The following is a 25,733-nucleotide window of genomic DNA, read 5'->3' as shown; positions in this document are numbered from 1 at the left end:
GTATATGCAGACGATCTTGTGTTAGTAATACTTGGCAAACTTTCAAATAGTCAGAGCTATGGCACAAGGAGCACTGCACACTGCGCAAAATTGGTGCAGGAAACAGGATGTAAGGGTCAGTCCTAAGAAGAGTGTTGTAGTACAATTTACAAGGAAGCAGATCCAACCCACATTTTGGAATCTCAAGCCTAGGTGTAACCCTGGATGAGAAACTATTGATGATCCCTAACGTAAGGTGCACCTGTTCCAAGGAGAAAGATACCCTTATGAGTACCAGCAGAGCTTGTGACAAAAACTGGCGCTTAAGTCCCAAGTGTATGTAGTGGATATACACCACGGTAGTAAGACCTATGATCACTTGTGGGGCTACAGTGTGGTGGAAAAAGATAGATCAGCAAGTAGCTACTAAGGAGGTTGCTAAGGTGCAGAGATTGGCCTGATTAGCCATTACAGGCGGAATTAGCAGCACACCCACTGCTGGGATGGAAACCATGTTGGACATACCCCCACTACACCTGTGGGTAAAGATGGAAACAGCAGCTGGAGCACACAGGTTAAAGACTGGCAAAAACTGGAACCCACTGGTATATCCAGGCTCTCACACTAAAATACGGAGTGAGGTACACACAGGTATGGTTGGGGAAATGCTGGTCGACTATATATAACTCCCAGCTGCTTCAACAAGTCTTTTAATGTAGTAATTGAAAGTAGAGAGCTCTGGGAGAACAAATTTCGGCACTGTACTAGGGACATAGTCTTGTTCACTGACGATTCGAAAAAAGATCAAGCTGTTGGGGCCAGGATATACTGAGTGCAGCAAAGGCCTGACAGTGCTTCATCTCTAGTGAAGAAGGCCACTATTTTTCAAGCAGAAATATCGGTCATTAGGGTGTGCATGGAGGAGAATTTGCGGAGGTGCTACAGAGGTCATAGTATTTTCATTTATTCAGACAGCCAAGCAGCCCTGAAAGCACTGGTAGCCTCTGCAACAAGATTAAAGATCGTGGCAGACTTCCACAAATTCCTTGTGGAGCTAAGGGAAAGCAACTGGGTAAACCTATTGTGGGTCCCTGGCCACTTGGGGATAATAAAATGGAAATGTCATGTGGCGAGGGCCTCCAATCAGATAGACCATTCGTCTGGTGCAAGTTTTTCGAGTTGACGCTACTTCGGCGACTTGTCTGTCCATGGGGATGTAATGATGATGATAGAGACAACACAGCAATCAGTCCCTGAGCAGAGAAAATCTCCGACCCAACTGGGAATCGAACCTGGGCCGTTAGGTATGACATTCCGTTGCACTGGCCACTCAGCTACCAGAGGCAGACTGGGGATTAGTGGTAATGAGCAAGCTGATAGGTTGGCCAGGATAGGGGAGATGACACAATTTATTGGACTGGAATCTGTCCTGACACCAAGGCGATGATCAAAATAAAACTACAAGATTGGATAAGGAGACAGCATGTAGAATATTGGCTATGGTCCAAAAGCAAAAACATAGCAAGATATTGATGTCACAGCCATGTTCTAAGAGAAGCCTCTCAATCCTGTGCTTGAATGGGAGAGAGACGACACTCATGGTTGGACTATTGACAGGCCATGGGAACTTCAAAAAACACCTAAATACAATGGGGACAATATAAGAAGAGCCCAAATGCAGGATGTGTGGTGTGAGCGAGGAAACCATGTCACATTTGATCTTAAAATGCGAGCATTGGAGATTAAAAGACACAGAATATTTGGATCAAGCAGACCTGAAGAAATTGTGTGTAGCAAAGCACTGGTAAAGGATCTCCTTGCACTGTTCAAGGGCATTGGTTGTCTTTACTAGAGATATAGGGAATGATACCACACAATAAACTCTGTTTCAGTGTGGGCAGCAGTTGGCTTGAAGAATGCTGTTTTTGCTTCCCCGATAAAATCAAATCAGATCAATGTATTAAGTATTTTACTTCACAAGAATATACAAACGATGGCTATAGGTCAATGTTTCGACTTTGTTTAAATGAATAAAATAAAAACGTGAGTAATGAAACACTCATTCTTTGTGTATGCGGAAATTATGTTTCTAAATATTCGTAAAAAGAACATTTAGAGCGTATTCCATGTGTCAAACACTCAAAAATATAATTATCATTTAAAAATGATGAAGACAAAGAAAGATGCTGAACACCCAAGTTCACAAAATGCATTAACTGTCAAGTAATTAAACATTTAAATTGATTTACAGGAATCCAACAACTATTCAAACAATGTATAAAAGTGTTCTAGAATATAACAAAAATAAAAAAATAATTCTGTAAAAATTGGTCTATTTACAGTTTGGGAAGAGTTAGGAATTTTTAACATAATGCGTATTTGGAAAGAAACATCAGAAGTGTAATTTGATACATGTACAGAAATATTAATTATTGCATACACATCAATTATGATAAAAATAATTTTCAAGTGTTATTGAAGTTACGATTGTAAAAGAAGACTATGATGGTTGGGAATAAAATTTAGGAATTAAAGTACATATAATTGCTTATTTTTAACTGAAAACATAAATATGTTAATTGTAAATTTTATAGATAGTAAAAATATCGTAAATCTGGTTTTGTTTTTTAATAAAAGCATTAACACATTACATGGGAATTTTCTAATGTCCATATGGTAATGTATCTGTTTTATTTTGTACGACAAGGCTTTTATTATCGTGTTGACTCTTTGTTTTTTTTATTGACCCCAATTGTGTTAACTTCATGTTTATAACTTTGTATTCAATTCACAGTTCTACATTATTCCTCATTTTTAAACAAACAATCTTTATAATCTCCTAAACTTGTCTTATTTTTAACAACACATTTCTTTAACACTTCTGATTTTTTCTCTTCTTTGTTACTAATTTTGTAAGCAAAAAAATTTTTACTCATAAATAACAATACTCATTCATTGTATTTCTGCTGCATTCATCCTCCATTTTTCCTACACCTTTTCATTAACTTGTGGCATATTACAAATATTATTTTCTGGATGATCACTAGTACCAAAATAATTAATTATTGATAGATATTATAGATATAACTATCAGTATCTTGATAACAATGATCAGTATTTTCTCTACATTTTGGTTTCATGATAAAATTTTATAAAATTATGTATTAATTCTGTCACAAAAGTACACTTGTTCCAATACAAGTAGGACTATTAATTTTAAACAAATGTTTTTCTTAATATAAATACCAACTAAATTTTCATTTAATATTTCTCTATTTTTAAAATGCGGCTTAGCTATTAATATGTCAAGCTTTCTTTTACCATCTGAGACAAATTTTATAGCTTGTCTGTTTCTCCCATTTTCCATTGTTTTTCCAAAAGCCGAATTATTCATCAATTTCAAAATATCTTTTTAAAAATAATTTTTTCTTTTAATCCCCATTTCCATATTTAATTCTATATTTTTTTTAACCACTCAAATTGCTCAATTCTAAAACTATACGATTTTTGTTATTTTTGTTGCTACTGATACATATAATTTAATATTTCTGTAATAAACAACTTTTTTATTTATTATTTAAAGTAGTTAATAATTTTTTCATAAGTTGCTGGAATGATATATTTTTGGGAGCTAATCATAAATCTTTATGAAAATCATGTAAATTTTTGTGTATTCTAAATCTACTTAAAAATATAACCAATTTTAGTGGTGTCTCAAACTACACTTATGTTTTTGAATTAAAAAAACATTTAAAACCTCCATATGGAAAATATTGAGTCACAGCATATTCATATAAACTATTTGCATCGAGAGATATTGAAATCCCCTATAATATTTTATCAAATTTATCATATCTTTATTATTTGCTTTAGCATTTCTTTACATATTGTGATATACCTCTTTTTCCTTTTTCAGCCATTGAAATCATATCATAATCATCTAATAATCAAGTGGTCGTTCATTTATTTGTAACCTGAAATCAAAAGATAAACCTGGAGCTGTAAAAGTTCAAGCTGGTTCTAAATTGTAAGCTTTTAGAAAAGTTATTCTAAAACTTTTAAAAACATCAGCTAATAGTGAAAGACCTGTCTAAAGTTAAATCAATCTAACAAATTTTTATGTTAAATTTCTGCCAATTTGCTTAGTATGATAACAGTCTCCTTTATTAATACCACACTCATTTCATTTATTATAAAATTCTTCTTTCAGTGGAAGTTTCGTTTATACAGATTTTTACCAAATATCTATATAATTAAAAGTGTAAACTCCTTTTGTAGTTACTAAATTTCTTAGATAGTCTGGAAATTTTTTAAATATTTTTCATTCGATTCTTTCTTAAATTTTAAGAACATTTATTGAGGCTTTTAGCCATGACTTTGAACATATCAATAAATCTCATTTATAAATTTCCTGTTTGTTTACAAAAATTAATAAATCTATTTTCATTGTTTGGTACTAAATCTATTTCATTTTCATCACCAACCTAGTTCTGCCATAAACGATGAGAATCATAGCCAGAACAATTATGTAAATAGATTGATACAAAATAAGGGTGTTTTAATTTTAAATTACAATTATTACATATCTGATTTATTTATTTTCAATCATATGCTCATGATGACGAACTTTTACTTGCATTATATTTCTAAACAAAGAACAAATTTTAGGTTTATTATGTTTTGATCGTTGTTCATATTGTAATGATATAATTTCTTCAATATGAGAGTAAATTCTCTCACTCTTTCCAACCTCTTTTTTAACACATTTAATAAATTTTTTATGACGATTTAGTCCTCTATACATAACTGGATATTTTTGTATTATCATCAATTTTAATGGGGAATGAGATGTTGGCTAATTGTTCAGAGATTCCATAACAGATTCTTTATAATTGCTTCTTCTATGTGGACTTTTACATTTCTGTCTATCTGTTGTACTGAATGTGGCTCTATAGACTGCAGAATAAATTATTGATCTTTATTTTTAGCATTAATACAAATCTATTTTCTTTTAAGAGAAGGTATCTATTAATCACTCAAGAATTTCCTAATATTTCTGTTTAATTTTCATCTTGATCCTCGATTTCCATAAAAATATCTTTTTCCCTATCTTAAATTTCTTAGTTGTATCTGTTTCTTTGTTAATCCTATAATTTTGGGTTTGATGTCCATTATCCTTAGCTTTATCATTTATCTGCATATTGCACTCACAAAATATATTTAAATTTTTTTTTTTCAAACCATTGAATACTTTTAAAATTTTCTTTAACTGTTTTCATAATTTTTGTTTTGTTGCATTTAAGAAATGGTAAGGTTCAATTGAATTTATATTATTTTCAAGATTAATAGTTTGTAATTTTTTAAATGCTTTTTCAACCAAATAATAATTAACTCTCCTTCTGAAACTTTCAGTTTAGCATATTTCATCTCCATTAATATGAATATTACAGAAACATTATGGATTGTCCATTTTGCTGTTTCTCTTGACATGTTTAATTATAAATATAACAATATTATGATTGTTTAATTTCTAATATACGCTCAATTTTTCTTATTTTAAAAAGTCAATAAGTACCTTTATGTAGAAATTACATTTATAAAAGTCCTGAGCTTTGAGCACATTCAACATATTAGTGAATTCCAGTTCATAAAATTCATTGTTTTTTTATTCCTATGTATTTTATTTTTGTATTTGCATCTTTAAAAATCGGTTACTTTATTCCATATCTTTGGCAAAAGAATTTTAAATTCTGTATTGAGTTCTAAAGAAATTCTTTTACTATATTTAGTGTTCATATAGTTGTAGTTAGTAATATGTATTATATAAAAATTTAATTCTAGAACATTTTTTAAAATTGTTTTTATTTGCATATTTATTTATAAGGAAAAATGTATTGTATTTTTAAAGACAAAAATTTATTTAAAAATGGAAGAAATTAATTGAACACTGGACTTCTTTTGCTCAAACCTATAACAAAAATCTTTGTTAGATTTTAAAAAATGAATATAAAAATTTATTGCATTTTTAAAAATGGAAAAATTAGGTGAATACTGGATTTGGGAGAACTAATTTATAAGTATTTAAATAATTTACAAGGAAATAACTTACTAGATTTTAAAAATAAAATTTTAAAAATTTGTATCACTTTATTCTCAAAATATTAATTTATGAATTCTAGATCATATTTTCTATGAAAATAGTAGCTGAATTTATGTAGTGGATTCAAGATAGTAAATCTCATTATCTTTCCTTTCCATTATATATCACATTAATATTTCCTTCTTAGAAAACTGAAAACCATATCCATTAATTAATTTCATTTGGCACAATAATTGTAAATTTGTTGCTGAGTTCCAAACATATATTTTCACCATTTGTAATATTTAAATAGTCACTATCTCTCTCTTTCACACACACACACACACACACACACACATACCAACTATTTGTACAAACTGGAACTGGTTTGCATTGTAGAGGTTCTTAATAAATAATTCAATTTATATATAGAAATTCATTAGGTTTTTAAAAAGAGAAGAACAGGTTCACTGCAAGCGTTTTTGTCATAATTTATGAGACAGAACGTTTATTGGATTTTTTTTAAAGATGAAGAAATAAAAAATTATAAATATTTTAAGAATGGAAAATAATTTTTGTTTTCTTTCTGTGTTTGTTCGTTTAATGTGGGTGAATTAATTCATTTGATTGAAGATGGTTGTGGAAAAGTTTTCATCAGTAGTAGATTGAAATCGTATTACTCGTCCCGTATGGGGGTGGCGTTCCCAATTTTCATCCACTAATATTGTCTGGATAATCTGATGGAAATAGAGGTAGTAGTAAAAATGTAATAAAGTAAAAGTCATGCCAGATGCAGTAGTTTTATTACATGTCAGTGAAACTGTAGTGAGTGATAAACTTTCTCGTTTCATCATTTTGTGGGGGAGGGGGTATCAGTCAGCAAATATCTCGCAAAGATTTGAAATTATGCATAGACTTGTGTATAAATCTTTCTCAAACACTGGAACAATATAATCTGGCCATTCATGCATCATGAGCTACACTTCTTTTTCACCCCCATCTCCACCCCTTTGTGAGGTATATGGTTCTTTCCTCCACAGCATTTCTTTCCAGACAGTAAGTGATACCTATGTAACAAGTTTGGTCGAAATCGATCCAGTAGTTTAGGAGGAGATGTGGAATATGAAATATACATGAATAACGAACTTCTCGTCTAGTCCATGAAGGCCAAGGAATGCCCATCTGCCACTGTGTCATCCACTGCCTTGTGGCATCACACGAATGGGGTATGGAGTAGCATGTGATCAGTACAATGCTCTCCTGCCCGTTTTGTAGACTTTCCTCATGGTGCAGCAGCTATGATTCAGGAAAGTAAGCTCACTGGATAAAAAACTATTCACCCCTAGAGAAATCGATTGCGATAAAGGTATACCTGCTACACTGCTTATCCCAACCAATGTCAAGATAATGTTGTCAGCAGAAACGAGGCTGATACTTCACATCAGACAATGTGGAATAAAATTATGGATCTTAGAGAAATGAGTATGAGCATGACTTACTGCCGTGTAATCCCGCCCTGGGACTTGATAACCACCTGGACTCAGTTAGGAAGTGAGTCCACACGATTGTGCAGGTATGTTGCATCGAGGTTAAGCCACTTGCTGAGGCTTTTCCACCAAACTGCAGGGATGTTGATGTTGGGGTTTTACCCACTGTTCTAACATTGCCCAAAGATTTTCTATGGTGTTCAAGTCAGGTGATTTTGCAGGCCAATCGAGATATAATAGTGTGCGAAGTATTTGGAAAACCAGTCACAAATTCTTCCAGCCCGATGAACTTTCTGTTGGCCTCTTGCAAGGTGCCCAACTCCACAGGGTCGTTGCATGCAGTTCCCGTAGCAATATTCTCTCGCCAACAGGTGGCAATAGACCTTCGTTCACTCTCTGCAGCAATTCCTGTAGGGCTGAGAAGCGATTTTGATTCTTAAGGAGTGAAAGGAGTTACCAGTCCCTCTCAGTCAGGATCTTTTACCGACAACAGTTCTTACATCATGTTTCTTGGCCCCATGTGTTTGTGTAGACAAGTTGAACAGTCCATTGCAAAACACCAGCAACTTCATATACTGTATGGCCATGGATACGGACAAACACGATAGCCCTTTTTCACCACTCTGGCACATCCTTACTACTCAACCATGATATTATTATATTTGGCCGCTATCTGAGCAGTTATGTTACTCGATGGTGGCTTGTGGGAGCAGAGCTGGCGCCCGATGGTGTCCCAGATTTCTTCGATCAAGGTACAGGTTAGGCGATTTCAGTGGCCTATCATGCTCCTGAAACCACTACACCACAATCCTGGCCTTGTGGCATGAACTGTTATACCCCTGGAGGACGCCATCACAGTCGGGAAAGACATCAATCGTGTAGGGGTGCAGGCAGTCAGCAATAATGTCCAGAGTTGTTGTGGTGCTTCAGCGATCCCCTGCCCACTGCAATCGTAATTGACGATCTGTTGGTTCAGCACGGGAAAACGTGTAGGTTGTCCGCTGCAGAGCCCCACACCCAAAATAAGCGCTGAATGGTGTGCTGCAAAGCACTTGTGTCTGCACCAGCATTGTGCTCTGTCATCAGATTTGCCTCACATCACCTCCTATCCTTTTGTACAGAGCGTGCAAGCCTTCGAGATCCATATTCTAAGATGAGGCGCGGACACCCAACACCTTTTCGCGTACTCGCGCACTACAATCTTTTTCCATAAATGCACACAGTTGTAGCATGCGAACAGCAAAACAGCTTCGCCGATTCTGAGATATTCGTTCTCAGACGTCGGGCCACAACAACCTGCTTTTTGTAAGTATAATTTGTCAGTTTAGTTCCCCATTTGCGTGGCTCGTATCTTCGCTATAATGATTCCTCATTTTTTTCTGCTATGCTTCTTTAGAGTGTCATTGGAATAAGTGAAGATGTTTCTATTGGTGCCTGAAGACGGTGTACTGAACGACATTACATTAGTATTTACGTCATTTGCAGACTGTTTATTATAGCTATTAGAACTAGTATGTTTTTAGTTTGATCAGTACCTCCAAGCAAATGTGGCAGGAGCTTATTTTCCCTTGAGCAGCAAGGCAGGTGCTGCAATGTGGACGTATCGAAGCAAAAGTTTTAGTCAACACTGACATGTGTAGTCCACTAATTGGTGCAGTTATGACCATGCACAAAACATCAGGTCGTGAATTTAGTGACTTCTAGGAAGACAGTTTAACAGACAGTAAAAAAAAATTTAAAAAAGGACACTGATGTGTGTATGTATTAAGGCACCAAATATAAAAATATCTACAATTATATCCGTTACACTCTGTGTATAGGGAGCGATCAAAAAGTTTTATTCGAAGGCCACATTAACACCTTGCCTACATGTCGGTGCATATATACCCGCATCAGAATCGCGCTGCGTTGCATATATGCTACAGGAACATCCTCAAACGGAAACTTTTTGATCGTCGCTTATACTTTCCTTGCCGCGTCACACGTCCGCAGCGCCAAACACAGGGTGTTTAGTATCGCGGTGAGCGATAGTTACAATGTTTTGGCTCATCAGTATATAAGGTGATGTTTGTGTAATAGACAAAAAAACTGATACTGTTTGATTGCGGTATTGGCGATCAGTTACTGGAATCCAACAGAACTTTCAATTATTTTCATTGATTTAAGGTGGAAACACTAAATAAATCTAGCCATGACGAAGCTAGATACTACACTGAGGTTCATTGGAAGAATGTCAAGCAAGTGTAATTCAGGTATGGAGGAGGTCGCTTACAAAACTCTCGATCGATTAGTTCTTTATTATTGTTTGAAGGGCTAGGACTCTAAATACTGTATGTTGGATTACCGGAGGAGACAGAGAAGATTCAAAGAAGAGCTGTGCGATGTATCACAGACTATTTAGTCAGCGTGAAAGTGTAGGATAATGCTCAGCAAACTGCAATGCCAGAGTCTAGAAGACAGGCATCGTGCACTGCGAGGAGCTTACCCACAGAATTCAGAGAACCCACTTTCCAAAATGAGTCACGGCACAAACATACTGGTCACATCCTCTCCAACATACATCTCGCCTAATAACCAAGACGAGAAAATCAGAGAAACTGGGATCGTGTAGAGGAGTTTCGACAACCTTTGTTCCTGCATTCCATTCTCCAATGGAACAAATATGGGGAACTAAATCTGGGACATTATGCACTCTCCGCACGATGGCTTGCGAAATGCAGATGTAGAAACAGTTACCTGCCCCACAAATTGGTCTTTGCGAGAAGTTTCTCGCCATTGTGTGTTTTTCTTCATGATTTATTCTCGTTTGCGGATTTCGCTAGATCACAGTTATCATCCCCGTCTCGATAATCGTCACAAGCAGTAGTAGCAGCGTCACCGTCGTTATCGCTATTCTATCTGTTAATGTTTCTGGGAACATTGTGCTGTAACTTTTTTAGTGAGATACCAGTGGAAGATATTGTGGAGCGATGTGCACTTAAAAAAGCCAAAGGTTATGGTTCATATTGATAGGAAATACTACTCGTGAAGTCGACCCTGTAGCTTAGTAGATATGCCCTCTACTGGACAAGACGAGACGCAGCTGCAATCGGCCTGTCAGCTAGAGATGAGTATGTATGATATCGTAATCAACACACACGGCCAAACCACACGCGGCATCTCGCGAATGCTAGATAAGAAGGTCCGCGTGGCCGGATGAAAGTAAAAGACAGCTGCTCGATAAGCTAGTTCGTGTTTAACATCAACCGCTACGCCGACAATCTATATAAACGCCCAGCCAGCGGAGTAGAGATTCTGTCAAGTACATTGCGCTGTCGTCGCTAAAGGTCGGTACTTTTGGTTTCATTGACAGCTTTTTATATGCTAATTAATTTTCTGCAGTTCGCTACTTCGTATACAGGGGATATTTCGTTATGAACTAACGACATTCGAAACAGAGGGGTAAGAAGTGACAAACCCGAGGGTTACACATAGCGTACCTGGGTTAAGCAGGCGAGTTTCCTATCCGCTCCAAACATGGGCTTCAGAAACCAACAACTTTCTGTTATAACTGTGGTTTGCTTTTTATTTCATGTTCAGTAGTTAACTTCATCATGATGTTACGGCAATGTCATTGAATTTACGTATAACGTGTTGCGACCACTGCGATCAAAAAGTACCGCAGCCCCTGAGATAAAGTTCAATTTTTGAGGTAAACGATAGTGCTGTATACCGCCCTGTATCAGAGCATACGAAAATTCCATGCCATTCGTATGATCTAATGACGAAATTGAGAACTGGGCATAGAACAAAAAAATCAGGTCAATTTTTGAAAGTGAGAAAGAGACCGTCCAGACAATCTACATTTTCCTTTCTCTATGCCGAACTTCAAAATACTTATCTTGTTCATCGTGATGTTCCTTTATTCTTGCATGAGTAAATGATCAGGTATGTTAACCAAATAAGAAATAAAACACCATATTTCTTCTCATGTACACTACATTATCACATTAGAAAATACATTGTTAAAATTACGCAAAACTGGTACAGAACTGTCTCGTAACTGCCGCAAAATGTGCTACAAAACTGAGTGAAACTGACCTGGCACCGGCTCTTATATAAATGTATAACACTCTGCTCGGAAAAAAATGCAGCACTTCCCAGGACTGTGTTGAGTGGCACCAGGTGTAACATGCGCATACTTAGTCATTCATTTGTCACGGTCACCGGCGATGAGGAGGCGCTCAGGAGGCTTGTCTGTGAGACCTTTGTTTTTTCTCTGCAGACAGTACCTGTGCTGAGTTTAGAGGTGAACAGTGATTTCAACATTTATTCTAGGGTACAAATATGACCCACCGGCGAGTACGAACTTCTGTTGAACAACCGAAGCCATTTGAACAGTGTGGCATTTACAGTCTGCGGGAAGCTTGCTAGGCACATCGACGAACTGCCTGCACATTTTGGGCACTTTGTATCGGTGGTATGTCGCTACTTTCAACAGTGGTCTGAGGAACATTCCCAGACGTGTAGACCAGGCTTTGGATGTCTGCGAAGCACAGACGCACGTCAAGATCGATGCATTTTTCTAGTAGCGCTGGCCACCCGAACACCATCCAAGTAGGAAATTCGGGCACATGTTGCACCTGCTTTGTCATCGAGGACTGTTGGACACCGTCTGCTTGGAACAGAACTAAGATCAAATATGCATCTGGCTAGGCAGCCGCCGATGCGTCGACACCACCAACCACAAGCACAGCTGCTCTGGTGTCGTGAAAAGGTTGACTGGAATGTGAAATGGTGCTCTGTCCTCTGCAATGACGAGAGTATGTTCTGCCTTTATACGAGTGATAGACGTACAGCTTTATGGTGTAGACCTGGTGAGTGGCCTATTCTGGAGTGCATGCACCCACGGTACACGGGTCTGACCCCAGTCGTCATGGCGTGGGGAGCCATCAGTTACAGTTCGTGGTCATATCTGATGTTTCTGCTGCCTACTGTAACTAGTGCCTGCTACCCCGCACAGGTTGTTATCCCTGTGCTACAGCCATCTCGACAGGAAGGCGATGTGCATTTTCACCAGGACAATGCACGTCCACATAAGACTGCTGCGGGCAACGTATTCTTCATGATGTATAACAAGTGCCCTTGCCAACAACAGCACCAGATCTCTCGACAATACAATACATGTGGGACATGGTGATGAGGAAACTTACTCGTCCTCCAGAGCCTGCAAGAACTATTGCATAACAAAGGGTACAAGATGTTTGGGACAGTCTATTGCAGAGTGTCATTCAGCACATTTATGATCATTTGCATGTGATAATACAAGCCTGCATTGCCGCTAGTGGGGGGTACACTGTGTATTGATGCGAATGTTTGGCACCCTTTATTGTAACATGTGCGTTTCATTTGGTCTGAATTTGTTATCATGTAGTCCTGCAATGATAACCTTCCTGTCACATCAATTTTTTCCAGAAGTGTAATTAGTGACTGTTTTCACATTACTGTCATAATCGTATTTCCAAAGTTATAATGAAGAATTATATACCCACATTTTTTAAATGTCTTAGCAAGTTACACATTGGCAGAGAAAACATTTGAAATAATTTATTACATTGAATGTTAATCCTCCTATGTGAACATTCGTGCAAATTTCTGCCAAAAGAATGACTTAAGAAATATACAAATTATAAGTAAGCTAAATAAGTATTTTATTGCCTTCATTTATAAACATTCTAATGCAGAAGTATTATAATGTATATAAACATGGATGAAATAACTTTTTTAACATCTATGAAATATTTCTGCCAGAATTTCTAAAATTGCTGTCGGGCCTTCCTTTAAGAGTTTCACAGGTATACTTTCTGGAACATTCCCACTTTTCATTTCTTGGAGATCCTTACTTACATCTGCTGAGTCTACTAGTTCGGCCGTGAATTCTGCCTTATATTTCGTCAGCGGATTTTTGTAATAGGTTTTCCGCTCCTCTATGGAGATAAGAATCATTTCTACTACGTCTTTATGTTGCGATAACATTCCTTTGGTTACCCTCCATGCTTTATTTACTTTTGTGTTGCATACTTTCTGGATTGTAAGTTGGCATGTCTCTTCTCACTACTTTTCTTAGTCTTTGTTACTCCTTTCTGTACCCTTCTCCATGTGTAATTATAATTTAATCTATATTCAGTGTTTTGTGAAAATAACCGTTTCTCATAAGCAGCTTTCTTCTCATCTACAATCTTTCCTATGCCTTAACTCCACCACGGTGTATCTTCCCTATATCTTTCGGAAACTATTTTTTCCTCCGATAGCTTCATTTGCGTGTTTTCAGGCTTTCGTACATTTTAGTTTCCGATCCTTCTGTTATTCAGCCAAATTATGTAGCTAGTTTCATCTGGTACAAGAACTTAGTTGAGTAATTTCTCAAACTCTCGATATTATACTCTATATTATTCAGTGGGTTCCAGTCACGACTTAAGTCTTGTTTTGTACGGAAAATAGGTTTTTGCTACGACTAACTGAGGCAGGCAACCCCACCTAAGGGGTGTCGAAGTGGACGCCTGTCCTCAGGCGGTAGACCTCTTCGACTCTCTTTGGGTGGGGTTGCCTGCCCTCAGATGCTAGAGCAGCTGTGAGGCACCACTCAGCTGAATGGATGTCGAAGACTCTGACATGTACATTTTTAACGTGCTCAACAAAGGTGTTATGGGTGGCACCGAGGGTGTACTGAACTGGGCGGGCTTAGAGGAACCCTTTGCTTTTTATTCACGCACATGTCAATGTTACATTCGTTTGTGATTACATGACCGGAGGAAGCGACACAGGAGAGCTGGAAAAGCATTTACTGCTTCGGATCGCATTCTAATTTCGTCGAATGGTTTTCAATGGTCCCTAGTGGTTCCACCTTGTATACCAGAACAAAGATTGCGATCCCCACTATACTCCAAAGGCGTCAGATTACGTTCAATGGGGCTGTAGCCCCACAACGTCTTTAGAGTAGGGTTGAAAAAATGGTTGTGAACACTATGCGACTTAACTTCTGAGGTCATCAGTCGCCTAGAACTTAGAACTAATTAAACCTAACTAACCTAAAGACATCACACACATCCATGCTCGAGGTAGGATTCGAACCAGCGACCGTAGCGGTTGCTCGGCTCCAGACTGCAGCGCCCAGAACCGCACGGCCACTCCGGCCGGCAGTAGGGTTGAACCGTCCGGGGATGTCAGCAGTGTCGAAAGTTGTCAAGAACGTCGTCCTATTGCTCATCGAACGCTGAACTGTCGTTTAGACCACGAAATGTATGTGAATCATCACCCCAAGGGTAGGGATGGTTTCATTGATGCTCTTTATGCCAGCTCCTGAGGGATTTTCGTGTCAATTCTGAGCGGTGGTTGGTCTGAAATGTTTTCCTCTGCCACTTTTAAGGAAATCGCGTGATTTTATAACTGGGTAATGCGGTTATGACCTCCATTGCAGATGCGTCAAAAGAAGGGGTGACATGTGGCTAAGATGAGGTGTGTCGACCTTCCCATTGTGTGACACGTCCACGATGGCCTAGGGCATAATTTGGTGAAATTTGCTGCCAACGTCACATCATTAAATCCTCTTACAGCTCACGGATGTTACGACAGACTTGGTTTTTGGACGCCAAACAGCGCGGTCATCGGCGCCTATCTAGATTTTGCGCGTCAGTTCCCGTCTTCCTTCGTCCTTCACGGTTCTGTTCCTTCCTGAAGTGATAAGTTGGAGTAACACTGCTCTCATGTACATGAATTTTACATGATTATCTGTTGATGATCGATCTATCTTAACAATTCTTTAAGCACTGCGTTAATTGGACCGTGTGGCTTCGTACAATACATAGTCTTTCTTGGTCGTTTACACACAGAAAGTGTATCTGTGAACGGATGAAAGGCGCGTGACGAAATGAAATAGATATTTTCCACCCTCCTGTTGGAGCAACGCTGTGACCGGGTGAGGTGGCGCAGTGGTTAGCACATTGGAATCACATTCGGGAGGACGACGGTTCAATCCCGCATCCGGCCATCCTGATTTAGGCTTTCCGTGATTTCCCTAAATCGCTTCAGGCGAATGCCAGGGTGGTTCCTTTCACAGGGCACGGCCGACTTCCTTCCACATCCTTACCTAATCCGACGAGACCGATGACGTTGCTGTTTGGTCTCTTCCTCCAAATCAATCCAACCCAATCCAACAACGCTGTAAATCCATGCTGAGCGAGTAGGACGCACTTTTTTCATTAATGTCGCTTATATTATTTTAATAATATTGCGTGTTATTGGTTTTCGTTATGAAATAAAAAATTTCTTCAAATGTTTGGTATACAGCTCCTCTTGCAGTCGCGTCGTTCTTGCTTAAGGGGGGGGGGGGGGGGGGTAGGACGTCAAACGGGCCGACTTGGAGCAGGACATTTTATTTTCTACTGTCTATACTTTTACAAATAAATTCATAAAACTTTGTCAGAATGACCAGGAAGTATTCGGGATTCACACTCATAGCAGTGGAAGTTCAAAAACATAACAAAATAAATTTTTTTACATGTAAAATTTCATAATTTTTTTTCGCTTACTATTGGCTGCATTTGGTGCTATAGGTACATTTTTCTTCACAAGTAAGAGAGATTCTTTGATGAATTTTGCACAGCATACAAACCATACTTGCAGGTGTATGAAACTCCAGAATTTTCCAAAAACTATTAAAAACTGTGGTAAAAATTGAGATAATTAACTACAAAATTTGATTTTTTTCTAAGCATAAAGTTTAAAACGTAACAGCTCATTCATTTTTTCATAAATTAAATAGATTCTAGAGTTTCAGACACCTGTAAGTATGGTTTGTATGCTGTGCAAAATTCATCGAACACGCTCTCTTACTTATGAAGAAAAATATACCATCAATCGGATGGGGACGTTAAAATTGTGGCGGTCTCCTCTGTGCTATCTGAGAGGAGTAGGCTATCTCCCAGCATCGAGTTTCACCCTCTCCCTTCCCTTCATCCATAACATAAACCCATCAGTACACTCTAAGAACACTCATCAGTCATCCACACGACACAGATGTACGCTTGACACTTCATAACAGGTCGGAGAAAGGCTACGGCAGACCAACTCCACTGCAATTTCTTGCATCTGCTCGTCTACGCTCATTCCCTGCATGTGGGTCGACTTTGACTAAAACATTATATGTATTTTTTATTATTATTATGACTATATTTGTTATTATTATTATTATTAAACTGAAAGCATCTGTGGTACGTTAAATGTTGTCGCGTTCCTGCTAGGTTTTTAAAACGAATTACGCATGAAAGTAAGTCATAACATTCGCAGAACATAACAGAAATATCTTCCCACATACAACGTTTAGATCCATGAATCAGACTATGAGTAGTAACACAAACTGACTGAAAAATTTATAGAATATTACATAGACAGCTTACTTTACGGAACGATTTACAGTGGGCACAGTAAAGAAAACTGAATTTTTCGTGAACCTGCGTAGTTGTAACGACATCTCATTTTGTGACTAATAGCCCCGTGGCGTTCAATGGGCATGTAAACAAGTCTGTTATAACAGCACACAAATAAATGAAATCAGATAATCACACTATCTATAGAACGAAGAACTGCGATTCTGCCGACTGTGTCTGCTGAAAAGTCATGCATAGCAACGCGAAGTATGATGTTCACAATGATTGACTCTAGATTTGATCTTAATAGTAAGAATTCTAGAATAATTCTACGATTACTGGAGGCAAACGGTACGCTCCACATCAAATGACTGTATGCTTACTGCTAAATGTTAGTCGGTATGACCCCGTCTAAATAAAAACGTTATGGCAAGGGAAAAGTGATGTAAAAGGAAGTTTGAACATATAATTTTCTCGAAAAGTACCAAAAGTATTTAAACTGTAATAGTATGAGTAACAATAATAAATTAATGCACAGAAAACGCGTGGCACTCAGAGTTCCAACATGGGAAATAATCAGACGAAGCAAAGTCTATACATTTCGCAAAACATTCACAAAAATTCATTGGTAGGGAGTGTGACGAAATTAAATGTTGTACCAATCGGAAGAAGTAACAGCAAACAGATTCTGAACCGAACACCAAAACATACTCTCCTCACAAAAGTACAGAGATCAGATCTCCAAGTGGAAAACACACTTCTAACTCATAAGTGTTTCGGTGAAATTCTCCACTTTCGACCACGCGATGCGAGCCAACGCATGATCTACACGATTTCTGTGAACGAATATAAAACTCATACTACAAATGCGTTTTACTTTCACACCATCATACTACACCTTACCCGCTCCCGCCGGAGGTTCGAGTCCTCCCTCGGGCATGGGTGTATGTGTTGTTCTTAGCATAAGTTAGTTTAAGTAGTGTGTAAGACTAGGGACTGATGATCTCAGCAGTATGGTCCCATAGGACTTCACACACATTTGAACATTTTTGAACTACTCCTTACCACCCTGTCTTGCCACAAACAGCCAATTGCCCCATGAGACTAATAAACGAGATCTTCCGCTAAGCACGCCTGAACACAGAGTGTGTGTTCAAACACCGTACTCAGAATTTGCACCTAGGCAAGCTTGAACTGATTGGTATTCTAAGCCGGAACTCAAAGAGATTTTCCTGAACACCGTGCAGACTGACTCAAAGACAAGCTACGCTGGCCAGAATCGATAAGTAGGTACTGAATTCTATCTTATCAGTAAACCTGCGGTAAGTATTACGTCAGATGCTTAAATTCTGAAAGTTGCAAATCTAACAGCCAACTTTCAAACTGTGGGTGACGGTAAATAATATTTGTGTGTGTGTTAAAGGAGGAGGTGGGGTGAAGGAAGGAACAAAACAAACTATGAACCTCCCCCCCCCCCCCCCCAGTATATGCATCTACGTAAACTCGTGGCGAACTGTAGCGCTGAAGTGATAATTTTTGTTCTTTATGCAACTGTTAGTGTTACTATTTTTATATGAATCGATGAACCATGGAAAAAAAACGAAGAATGAAGATAAAAAGCGACGGAATCGGTATGTGGGAGGATGGCGGTTCAAATCCCTATCCGGCCATCCAGATTTAGGTTTCCAACTAGTAGAACTGTAGTGAACAAAAACACTTTTCATATCTTTTAGATTTTGAAACTTCAGAGGGAAGCACAGCGTCACAAAGACCATGCGCCATCTGGTAACGCATGTTTGAAAGATTTTCTCCATACCTTAGCACCTGGGTCATGTCTATGGACATGCAGCAGCGTACTGAGAACACAACAGCACTGAAAACGTTTTGTGAAAAAATGGTTCAAATGGCTCTGAGCACTATGGGACTTAACATCTGTGGTCATCAGTCCCCTAGAACTTTGAACTACTTAAACCTAACTAACCTAAGGACATCACACACATCCATGCCCGAGGCAGGATTCGAACCTGCGACTGTGGCGGTCACGCGGTTCCAGACTGAAGCGCCTACAACCGCACGGCCACACCGGCCGGCTGAAAAAAAGGTCGTTAGAAAGTTTTCCATGTTCACTCTTCATATCATCATGATCACGCTAGTGCACACAAAATAAGGACTGAGTCGCGATAATGAATACGGACACGTACAAATACGAAAATGAGGTACATTTAAGAGACTACCCTGCTCAAAGCCCGAATCTAGACTTCATCAAACACCTTTGGGATGAAATGAAGCATCGTCTGTATACTAAACTAGTTTACCATAAAAATATTAGTAACTATTCATTATGCTCCAAAATGAATGGAAAATATTCTGCTTTCAGTATGTCAACTGAAGCGTTCCTTCTCGTCCGTCGTCGGAGTTTTCGTACCGTCGGGAGAATAGAAACTAACAGCAGCGGCAGAAATCCATACACATTTCGCAATGAGAAGCGCGTGAGACAAACTACACGACGCATTGCTCCGTAGACGTTCTCTGAAACGTTTGTTGGCAGACCTGGATTAATTTTCTGCGGTGCCGTAAATATACAATCAGTCTAAATAACGGTCGCCCGCTTCGTTTTAACCCTTTGATTGGCAGTGTTGCTCTCAAACAACATTAAAGTTGTTTCCTGCAACAGGTTTCAGGTTTCGTCCTTGGATAGCTAATGGTGTTTGAAAGCAATACTTAGGCTCTCATACTCGTATACAGCGATATTCTGTGGTCTCTAATGAAAAATTTGTGAATATTGTGCATCTTTAAGCAGACATCGTTCAACGTTATGTGAACATTGGTTACCAGTGCAGCAATTTATTTCGATTTTGTGGAGCTGTTTTTTTTGTTTTTTTTTGTTTTTTTGTTTTTTGCGCAACGAAAACTGCTTGTAGACAGAAAGAGGGTGAGTTATCACACAAATGTGTTAGCGAATTCTTATCTGAGACATTGCAAATGGACTTATCTTTTCTGGGAAGAGGAAGTCTTGCTTTTAGTGTACGATGGACAAAAGCAGAAGAAGAAGTAAAAAGCAGCTCCTCTGCCTGTGAGTAATGTACGATATGACAGTTTTAGTCACTGCCCACAGTATGGGCCAAAAGCGAAGTGTAGACTTTGACCTCGGCTATTGTCGACTATAAAATGCGGAAAATATGGAATAGTTCAGTGCTTTGAACCAAAATGGAATAACGCTTTCAAACATTTCCGATGCAACAGCGCAAAATGTAGTCATTTTTCAGCTGCAGGAACAACAGTGTAGTATTTTTATTGTAGCACCCATGCGCCTTTTGTGGACGGTGATACTGAAAGGTAACATACTGTGTCTTGAAACAATGTACACTAACCAGCCAGAACATTATGGTCATCGACCTACTATCGATATAAACCCGTCCAGGTGGTAGCAGCGTCACCTGGTGAGGAATGAGTGCCAATCAGACATACGCACGATGCATGAAGTACCAGTGAATGTGCTGTCGGTGTGTAGAATGGGAAAGGCGCGCGATCTATTTGAGTTTGACCGATGTCAGAGTCTAATGGGCCGGAGGCTCGGCACTAGCATTTTGGAAAATCCACGACTTGTCGGGTGTTCGACGAGTGTCCCGGTGAGAGTCTTCAACACGTGGCGAAACCAAGTGAAGATATCGAGGGATTGGGCGCCCACTCCTTATTACAGAAGTCGGACGTCGTAGGCTGGGCAGACTGGTAAAACAGGACAGGCGGCGAGCTGTGGAGGATTTAACATCAGACTTCAATGCTGGGCAGAGTACAACCGCGTCTGAACACACAGCGCACCGAGCACTCTGCAGCCGATGACCCATTTCGGAGGAACAGCTCCTTGACACCTGTACTGCGGGACGGAAACAAGCTGACGGCGGCTCCATTATGCTTTGGGGAACATTCACGTGGGCAACTATGGATCCAGTGGAGCTCGTACAAGGCAACATGGAGGTCAAGGTGTGTCGTACACTGGTTGCAAAACACGTACGCCCTTTCATGACAATCACTATTCCCGACGATAGTGGCATTTTTCAACAAGATACTGCGCCATGTCACAAGGCTAAGAGTGTGATGGAGTGGTTGCGGGAACACAGTGCCGAGTTCCAGTTGATGAGCTGGACCCCCAGCTCGCCAGATCTGAACCCGATCGAACACATCTCGGATGTGATTGAACGTGGCGTCAGAGCTCATTGCCCCACTCCCGGAAATTTACGGGAATTAGGTGACTTGTGTGTGCAGACGCGGTGTCAACTCCCTCCAGCGACCTACTAGCACCTCATTGCTTCCATGCCACGACGCGTCGCTGTTATTCGTGCCAAAGGTGGAAATACCGGGTATTAGGTAGGTGGCCATAACGTTCTAGCTGAGCAATGTATGTAAAATTGTTCACATGACCATATACATCTAATTAAGGTAAATTAATACATTTTCTTCACAATATTTCTACGTGTGCCAAATAAATGGTTAAACTGATATACAGGGTCAATATTCCTATGCCACTAGTCAATGCCTTGGTAATGCCTAGCAATCTAACTGCTTTCAAAAGACTCTGTGATCCGACCACTGGTCATGAAATGGAGCACCAAAAACAGTCACTATGACGTCTCTGGTGGGTTTCTAGCATCTCATTCATAAACAAAACAGGATAACCATTATAGTTACAGAGGAATAGGACACACACAAAAACACCATAACTTTCAACTGGAGCAAATGTACACTGCTGGCCATTAAAATTACTACACCAAGACGAAATGCAGATGATAAACGGGTATTCATTGGACAATATATTATACTAGAACTGACATGTGATTACATTTTAACGCAATTTGGGTGCACAGATCCTGAGAAAGCAGTACCCAGAACAACCGCCTCTGGCCGCAATAACGGCCTTGATACGCCTGGGCGTTGAGTCAAACAGAGCTTGGATGGCGTGTACAGGTACAGTTGCCCATGCAGCTTCAACACGATAGCACAGTTCACCAAGAGTAGTGACTGGCGTATCGTGACGAGCCAGTTGCTCGGCCACCATTGACCAGACGTTTTCAATTGGTGAGAGATCTTGAGAATGTGCTTGCCAGGGCAGCAGTCGAACATTTTTTGTATCCAGAAAGGCCCGTACAGGACCTGCAACATGCGGTCGTGCATTATCCTGCTGAAATGTAGGGTTTCGCAAGGAACGAACGAAGGGTAGAACCACGGGTCGTAACACATCTGAAATGTAACGTCCACTGTTCAAAGTACCGTCAAAACGAACAAGGCCGGCCAGAGTGGCCCAGCGGTTCTAGGCGCTTCAGTCCGGAACCGCGCGACCGCTACGGTCGCAGGTTCGAATCTTGCCTCGGGCATGGATGTGTGTGATGTCCTTAGGTTAGTTAGGTTTAACTAGTACTAAGTTCTAGGGGACTGATGACCTCAGTAGTTAAGTCCCATAGTGCTCAGAGCCATTTGAACCACTTTGAACTTTTGAAAGCGAACAAGAGGTTACCGAGACGTGTAACCAATGGCACCCCATACCATCATTCCGGGTGATACGCCAGTATGGCGATGACAAATACACGCTTCCAATGTGCGTTCACCGCGATATCGCCAAACACTGATGCGACCATTACGATGCTGTAAACAGAACCTGGATTCATCCGAAAAAATGACGTTTTGCCATTCGTGCACCCAGGTTCGTCGTTGAGCACACCATCGCAGGTGCCCCTGTCTGTGACGCAGCGTCAAGGGTAACCGCAGCCATGGTCTCCGAGCTGATAGTCCATGCTGCTGCAAACGTCGACGAACTGTTCTTGCAGATGGTTGTTGTCTTGCAAACGTTCCCATCTGTTGACTCAGGGATCGAGACGTGGCTGCACGATCCGTTACGGCCACGCGGATAAGATGCCTGTCATCTCGACTGCTAGTGATACGAGGCCGTTGGGATCCAGCACGGCGTTCCGTATTACCCTCCTGAACCCACCGATTCCATATTCTGCTAACAGTCATTGGATCTCGACCAACGCGAGCAGCAATGTCGCGATACGATAAACCGCAATCGCGATAGGCTACAATCCGACCTTTATCAAAGTCGGAAACGTGATGGTACGCATTTCTCCTCCTTACACGAGGCATCACAACAACGTTTCACCAGGCAACGCCGGTCAACTGCTGTTTCTGTATGAGAAATCGGTTGGAAACTTTCCTCATGTCAGCACGTTGTAGGTGTCGCCACCTGCGCCAACCTTGTGTGAATACTCTGAAAAGCTAATCATTTGCATATCACAGCATCTTCTTCTTGCGGTTAAATTTCGCGTCTGTAGCACATCATCTTCGTGGTGTAGTAATTTTAATGGTCAGTAGTGTAAAAACTGTGTATCCTGATAAAAAAGCTGACATTTGACGCTTATTATTAGTACAGTTGACCTGTTCTGAGTTTTACTTGATTAGTATTTGGCTGCTATATGAGCTGTTCTTGTTTCTGTTATCTTTAAACAGACCTATAGGCGTCAGTAAAATTGAGTTCGTTTTTATTCTGGAAACCTATCTGGTACGATATGTCATTTATAGACTGTGCTGTGGATCTGTATCGGAGTTTACTTAAACGCTTTCGCGTAGTCGTTTGTTGTTATTTCACTGCTGTGACTTACGTGCACGTTTCACTACACATTTACGGTACAGGTACGCTATTGGCCGTCATTTGTTTCTTTGTTTTTATTTCGATTGTACCCACCGAAGTTTGCTTTTGTTCAGTTATATTTTCTGTATGTGGGCGTGTCCGTGTATGTTTATGTGTGTAGTTTGATAGTTCGCTTATAGTGCTGAATAATTATCTGTTGTAGACTACTGTTTGGTCATCGATAAGTTTTTCTCGATGTAATAGCTCTTTGAGTGTGGAAATGTTCTTCTGATGTTAATAAATAATACTGACGGTTGCTGTGTGCTAGGACCTGGAGGTTTGTTTCTACGCCACTAGTATGATGACTGTTTTCAATGAGGTGGGGCTACAAATGTGGAGAGTGTTCAGAATATCTGATTCTGAAATTTTTACATGTCTGTCCCACATAAACTAATACATACTTTTCTGAATTTATCTGACGTTATGTTGTGTGTTTGTAATCTTTTCTACAGTATGTTTTTTGTTCTGTATGCCACATGTATTCCTGATCCATTTCTAAAACGGATCACCAACAGTTGTACAATACGACTGAGGCATTGTTGCTGAGTTAACTTTAGAACATAATAAAAAAAGAGAAATACAACGGAAACCTTCATGTGGAATTTCATTTGTTTCACAACGCTGTTTGTTAAAGGTCCACTATAAATAAATTACTCTGCCGGTTTCCGAGCTGTCATTCTTTTGACAATAACAAATGATTCATTTTGAACTAACATTAATTTTCCATTCCAACAGCACCATCTAGTGGGCGTTTGTTAAATGAAAAAGGCTAGCCTCGTATATTGCATGTTGTAGTTTTATGCGGCACTACCGTGGTAAGAGTATGTCCATCTTTTGCTCCAAGTGCTTTACGCCATAGCCAAGTTATTGACTTTTTCCTTAGATCTGACCTATTTCTGCAAACACTCGTTTCCTGCCGACGATTTTGCCTATACGAAAGTATAGTACAGAAATCCGGAAATTCTTACACTCAATTTCCATTTGGTGTGAATAAATGCAGGATAATACCCACTAAAGAAAGAAAAACTGTTAGTATTCTGTTAAAAGGCAATCAATTAAAATCTGAAACCTTACTTCAGTTTCTTTAACTGAACGCATTCTCATTTGTCATATTACATCCGAGAGGTTACATGACGGCTCAGTGACAGGTAGACACACCGACCTGTTCTTTTTTACGACCAAATCCCGGCCACCTCAGTACACTTTCACATTCGAGGGGATGCAGTAGTCATAGCAAGTACAATAGCTTCTTCTTCAGTTCGTTTATGGGAAATAACTTATTTTCTCGGATGTTGCTTGCGTGAGATAATTGTAATTAAACAACCAGCTGCCACACAAACGTCAAAGGTTTTCTTCTACAATTTGCACATCAAAGTGGGATCCTAGCTGCGCAGGAAGTAATGATTAATTGGGGAAGAGTACGAATTCTGGTACAAGAGATGAGAAGCTGCATTCCAAGCTAGAATCTTTGTTTCAACAATTGAGGCAACTACAAAAACGTGGTGGAAAATGTATAAGGTTCATAAGCGAAGAGATATTGTTTTTCAAAACTGTAACATCTTTTAACTGGCTTGAAGGAACAAGCCTGACACACAGCTCAAAGAATTAACTGAACCCTTCACGCATAAAATAATCCCATACAATTAACTATTATAAAAATTAAAAACTCAATGTCCATTTGATTAAATACAATTTTCAGACATAAACTTTTGGCACCCACAAAGTGAGACAGTACAAGGTAATGTACAGGAGGAAGAGCGTATCTAACAGCCGGTTCAGTATGTGGGCTCACTGAAAAAAAAAAAAAAAAAAAAAAAAACTGAATTACATACGCACGTGAATATGTTAATTGTGAATCGGGCATGCAGCTACGCAAAAAATAAGAGCATGTGGCTGTATGGCCTTCAGGCCAAAAGAAACGAAAAATAGATGGAGGTCGTTCGAGACATCAGGAGAGTGAGAAATAACCTAATAATCACATTCGAGATTATTCCAGTCTCTTCTCAACTTCATATTTGAAGCAGTTAACATTGATTTAACGACTCCGAATACAACAGTACAATGTATGCAGGACAGTTTCCTTGTGCTGACAAGGCATGTTAATG

The 25,733-nt window shown here is 39.4% G+C and overlaps 1 protein-coding gene across 1 annotated transcript in view; it reads left to right on the top strand.

Annotated features, from left to right (window-relative positions):
• The first annotated feature begins 10,759 nt into the window (after positions 1-10,759).
• LOC124556764 (DNA damage-regulated autophagy modulator protein 2-like) overlaps positions 10,760-25,733 on the top strand; it is a 204,691-nt gene continuing 189,717 nt past the window's right edge. Inside the window, exon 1 of the mRNA XM_047130773.1 lies at positions 10,760-10,871. The gene's annotated coding sequence lies outside the window, so the exon portion shown is untranslated. The remainder of the gene's footprint in view (positions 10,872-25,733) is intronic.

Source organism: Schistocerca americana, chromosome X, assembly GCF_021461395.2.
Source record: "Schistocerca americana isolate TAMUIC-IGC-003095 chromosome X, iqSchAmer2.1, whole genome shotgun sequence".
Classification (NCBI taxonomy): Eukaryota; Metazoa; Arthropoda; class Insecta; order Orthoptera; family Acrididae; genus Schistocerca; species Schistocerca americana.
This window is presented reverse-complemented; position numbering and strand designations above follow the sequence as displayed.